The following is a 6,000-nucleotide window of genomic DNA, read 5'->3' as shown; positions in this document are numbered from 1 at the left end:
CATGGCTGCGCACATCACTGCCTAGACAAGGGGAGGCAGGAATTGTCTCTAAAAAGTAGCATTACATCAGTTCCTTTGGTTTTAACTCAGATTCTGACCAAGCTTTCTGTGGGTCTTCAGAGGGTTTGCCAAGTGAATGAGCTGCCACATGTCTGAGTGGTTTAGCTTAATTTGGAAGACAGTTTGGAAGCTGTGTGAACATGTACCCATACTGGACAATTATATAAAAATTTGCCCATAGGGGTAGCTTACTGTAACCCCAGTTATTCACAATGTGGCTTGGACTTTGCTATGTGAAGGGGTTATTTATTGGTAATTATCATAGGTAATCACATGGCAAAGTACAGGCTACCACTCATCTGCTGTATGACCAAGGAGCACCTCACCAAGGACACAGGAAAACTTTGGTCTCTTCTGAGCATCACTGGGAGTCTTGGACTGAGGGTATGCTGTGACAGGGATGTCATGTGCACATGTCACAGGCCTGCATTTACATCATGCACTTCATGCTTGAGCAAAAAGAAGTGAAGTAGAACTTTGTCCCACAGTTTGTAAAGCAGCAAAATGTGGTCACTGTTTTACCAGGTAAATAGAGAAATTCTGAGCACAAAGACTTTCTTTGGGTCTTCAGTCTAAGAACCTTAACTCTGTGAAAGGGACTAGTGTTGAAAAACTCTGTAATCCTGAATAACTCTGTAATAAGGCTTCTTTGTGTCCTGTCCCCATCTAGCACCTGAGCTGACCACCACTCAGGTAGCAGGTTGGGTTTATTGCATTTTACCTTGTCAGTGAGGAGCATGGAAGGTACCCAAAACAAATTCACAGAAAAAATTTCTGAATTGTTACTGTATCAACCCAACTGAGGAATTAGACGGAGCAGATCTACACAGAAAAGAAAGTAAACATGAAGAATGAATATCAACAAATATTTCCTGTGTATTTGTCCTGTGCCTATAATGATAATCAGTTACCTCTTCTTTTGACTGGAGCAGCAGCACTGATTTTCAGGCAGGTGAGCTCCTTCTATCCGTGTGCTTGTCTGACAATGATTTGCTCTTCTCTTTAGTTTTTTGTAGTTTTTTTAATCACCTTGCATGTTGAAGCCTTCAGGATGCCTTCATGAAAGGTTTCTGTAACAGACTGAGTACAGGGGTATCAAGTTAATGCTGTAACAAGAGGTATCAAGAAGGACTTCAGAGCAGGGAGACGGAGGGGCTCTGGGGAGCAGTTATTTTTTCATCAGTTCTCCTGGTCAAAGGGAAGGGGTTTGAAAGGGCCAGTCCAACCTGGTGACTCAACAAAGGGTCACAGAACTGGGGACACAGCCAGGCGTTGGCTGCTTGTACCATGGGTCCCACTTTGAGAAGCCTGGACTGCTGATGGGGTCCATCTGTCAGAGAAAGGGAAGAGAGTCTTTGGTCAAGGGCTTGCCCAGCTGGTAAAGAAAGCTTTAAAGTAAGGGTGCCAGGGGAGGGAAATCTCTGGTAAGGACTGGCCCTTTCCAGTCCTGCCAGTTTGATGCCAGGGAAAGCAAGAGATGCCCAGACACTGAAGTGAAATCACAGGTCAGAAGGAGAGCACCTGAAGGGCAGCACAAAGGACTTCCGGACACTCCAGCCAGAGTTGGTTTCACTGGGCCCAGCTTCACTGCCCTGTGCAGGCACACACAGCACAGGGGATCAGCAGGAGGAGGCAGAGACCTGCAGACCCCTGCAGGGCTGTGATCCTGTGTCCTGGGATGGCTGCTGTGCCTGGGGTGCTGCAGTGGAGGGACAGGGCTCCTTGGGAAGCACAGGCAGGAGAGATGAGGGGAGGGGTCTGCCCTCATGGCAGTGACCAGCTGGAGAGCATGGAGCAAAGTCTGGGGAAAGAGAGAGAGCCTGTGGGTCAGGATTAAAGGGAGGGCAGGGACAGGGGACATTGCAGTGGGGTCTGCCACAGCTGCCAGGCCAGGAAGCACAGGAGGTCCTCTGTGGGTGTTCTCACATTCAGAACTCCTGGTGTCCATGGGGAACTTCATCCACCCCAACATCTGCTGGAAGGACAGCACAACAGAGCATAAGCAATCCAGGAGATGCCTGGAATGCCTTGGTGGTAACTCCTCCAAGGGACAGGGGAGCCCACAAGGAGAGGTTCTGTGTTGGACTTTGTTCTCACCAACAGCAGGATCTGGTGGGGAATGTGGATCTCCAGGGCAGCCTGGGCTGCAGTGACCATGAAGTGGTGGAGTTTGAGGTCCTCAGGGTGGTGATTAGGGTGCACAGCAAGCTCAATACCCTGGACTTTAGCAGAGCAGATTTTGGCCTTTTTGGGGATTTGCTTGATAGAGTGCCATGGGAGAAAGTCCTGGAGGGAAGAGAAGCCTGAGAAAGGTGGTTAATATTCAAAGGTCACTTCCCCCAAAGTCAGGAATGATGCAAAGAGGAAGTCAGCAGGACTGGGAGAATGAAGAACTGCCCACTGGAGAAAATCAGGTTTCAGACCATCTAAGGAACCTGAAGGTGTGCACAAGCCCATGGAACCTGATGGGGGCCATGTGTGGGTCCTGAGGTGGAGGGAGTGGGTAAGACAATATACATAATATTTGAGAAGTTGTGGTTGTCCACTGAAGTTACCACTGACTAAAAAAGGGGAAACATAACCCTCATTTTTAGAAAAGGAAAAAAAGAAAGATATCGGGAACTAGAGATTAGTCAGTCTCACCTTGGTGCCCTGGAAGTGTTCAAGGCCAGGTTGGATGGGACTCTGAGAAACCTGATCTACTGGAGGTGTCCCTGGCCATAGCAGGAGGGTTGGAACGAGATGATCTACAAGGTCCCTTCAAAACCAAACCATTCTATGAATAATCTTAGGACTAAACTGAAATATGGTGATGAAATCTGCAAGATGGTTACTTTACCCTGCCCAAACTTAAAAAGAAGGATTTATTAGACATCTGCTAAAAATGATTGACAGTCAGTATCTGTATCTGCTTTAATATAATTTTAGTCTGTGATCTTTATTGTTTCTATATTTGCTATAAGGAGAGGCTATGGTTAGTTAATCCAAGAGCTACAGCTTGCCCTGTCATAGCAGGAGGTATGATATGTCATTTTTTAAGTTTTAAAGCAAAACAGTTTTCAGCAGAAGCCTCCCAGACCGTGGGTTTGCAAGCTGTGCTTGGGAAACAACACCTCTCAAGCCATTGCTCAAGCCAATGAGAACCTGCTTGTCCAAGGTGTGCCTTATACACACCCTGTTCTGCTATATAATTCATGGTAATTATATGCTTGCTGAAAACACAGAACAAAACCAGAACTGGGAACAAATAGACAGTGTGAAAAAAAATTTCGGTTTGTAACAATTTTTAAATAGATGCCATTAGTTTGCTCCTGCAAAAGTTATCATCACAGCAGAGCAGGAGTCTGGCTTCTTCCTTGCAACTTGCCAAACTTTCCTGATAGTGGGCATGCTGTGTGAGAAAAGAAAGAAGTCCCTAGGGAATAACTGACTCTCCCAAGTTGGCATTGACACAGATATACTTTTTTCCTTCCCTAAACCCTGTGAAACAAACAGAGGAAGGAGGCTTGAATAGGCACAGTGGAGCAGGGCTTGCCCTCTCCGTGCACTGGTGTAAAGGGGGTCCAGCCCCACTCAGCTTGAAGGTAGGACTGGTGACCTCTGCCTCCTCTAAAAGAAAAGCCAAGGTGCCAGACTGGGGAGAGCAGAGCAGCAGGCCCTCAGTGATAGGAGGGATCTTAGCTGCTACTGCCCATCATTAATGTAGGGCTGCACACTCTCCTTGCATGGGGCCATAAACCTGAACTTTATGCAGGTGCCAGAGTCTCTTATTGCTCTTGGTTTACTCATAGCAAAGTATAATTTTGCCTTTAATTTCTCAGGAGTTTGTAGTTTCCTGAGGAGAAAAAGTATGAACTCAAAACTCTCCTAGTTAGAAGTGCACAGGCTATTTAATTCACTGTAGCTGTATTTTGTCAATTAGTCCCTGCTAATTAGTTAATTACTGTGCCAGTAGTGTAGCTATGAATAGATGTTCTGTTGCTGAGTGTGGTGACAGAATTAAACCCACGTGCAATGAGATACTCCCCACAGACTCTCCTATGCTCCCCACACTTTTTACTATAGAAAAGATGCAAAATCCCAGCCCTTTCCAAAGTATTTTATATGTATATACACACACACACATACTCATACAGACAAATTCTGCTGTTTTTCTTGGTAAAAGACAAAAATATGTGAGAATACACCAAAATCCTATAAACTACAAAAAACCCCACAAAACAAGAAAACATTCCTATAAAGAAAAACATCCAAACTAATCACCTGATATTGTAGAAATTAAAATAAGAAAAGATAATTAGTGGGTGGCAATACTTGCAACAGTGGAACTATAGACACAATATGGCAGAAGAGCTCTGGGTGTCACAGAGCATTTCTTTTCAGGTGAAGACTGCACTTGGAGAAGTTTGCCAGGTAGGATAAAAATGTAGGACTACAAAGGACAGAAATAAAAAGCTCTATGGGCTAAACTACGCTTTGCAAATCAGAGGATGTGGAAGGAATTTGAACAGCTGAGTTTCATCATCTTCCTGTTAAAATGGTGGTGAATGCTGAGTAATTTCAAGGTAAGAAATAACTCCATTATTAGAGAAATTTAATCTGGCCATAGGTGTCAGCAAAGATCACAAATTTCAATGGAATAAGACATTTAAATTGCATTTTACTACAGACACCTATGTGTAAATTACCTCATATAACCAATGCTACATGTATCTTCAAGTCTGGAGCTATTTAAATAATACATAATGATAGCTGATGCAGAATCATTCCAAGTTGATTTACCTGCTTCTTGTCTTCTTTTGAAATTTTAATTACATTATGACAGAAAACTCTGTGCTGTGATACAAAGTGGAAGGCTTTGAGGACCAAAAATAAGAACACTAACATAATGTGGATTGATAATCAGAAGAAAAGAAACAATAACATATCTTAACTATAAATGTTTAAAAATAATTAAGGTTGCATATGATCTATCATCATGATAATGAAGGCAACTGTCATGTAAAACAATGTTTTTTCTGAAGATCTCCTGGATATTTTTAAAACAAACAAACAAACAAATAAACAACCCCCAACCAAACAAGAAAAACCTCAACAGGCAAACAAACAAACAAACAAAAGTACAACTTTCACATATCCAAGAAAAGCTAGAAAAATTTGATGTGAGAATAAGATCAGACTGTAAATGCAATGAATCCTTGGCTTTACTAGGGCAAGAATTAGAAGATTGGTCTTCTGGTATCTTAAGCCTGTCCCATAAGTGTTGATTAATTTTCACTAGAGTGAAAGCAGAGAGACTTATCTGTGGAGCACAAAACTCCATTGGGTGAGTAAGGGCAGCAGAATCCAGCCCGAATGAATCAGACAAATAACCACAATTATGTTAACGAGGTGCCTAGGGCATTACCTTAATGTGCACAAAACTCTGAGAGATGTTGAGCTCTTGATGAACCAGCTGCTCTTATCAACAGCCTGGATACTCCTCGATGCCAAGGATTACATCCTCTCTGGATGGGTAAACTGCAGGAAAACACTAAAATCAAGACATCCAGAAGATAAGAGTGTATGGAGACACCCCAGCATCAAGAAACAGCACCTAGCACTAGGTGGTGCTCTTTCCTCTACTATACTACAATTCAATGGTTGTGAGGGACACTTTTTCCATCACACTGCCACTTTTGTTAAGGCAGGACTTCACTCAAAGAACAGAAAATGCAGAAGAAAAAGCATAAAGAAACCAGAATTCTTTCTTGTGTTGATTAGCCATTGTCCATGGGCCTAGAGATACAAATGAGGTCACAGTAATTTCTGAATGGACACTGCTGCTGCTCCTGGTCCTTTTCTGCCGCTGGTATTTAGTGTCCCAGCAATGAGGGATTTCTTACTTTACCAAGAGATTTTCTTGGATATGAACACAGACCACTGTAATGAACTTCATTC

The sequence above is a fragment of the Ammospiza caudacuta genome, chromosome 5, assembly GCF_027887145.1.
Source record: "Ammospiza caudacuta isolate bAmmCau1 chromosome 5, bAmmCau1.pri, whole genome shotgun sequence".
Classification (NCBI taxonomy): domain Eukaryota; kingdom Metazoa; phylum Chordata; class Aves; order Passeriformes; family Passerellidae; genus Ammospiza; species Ammospiza caudacuta.
The sequence above is the reverse complement of the archived record's forward strand: the minus strand, read 5'-3'. Positions refer to the sequence as shown.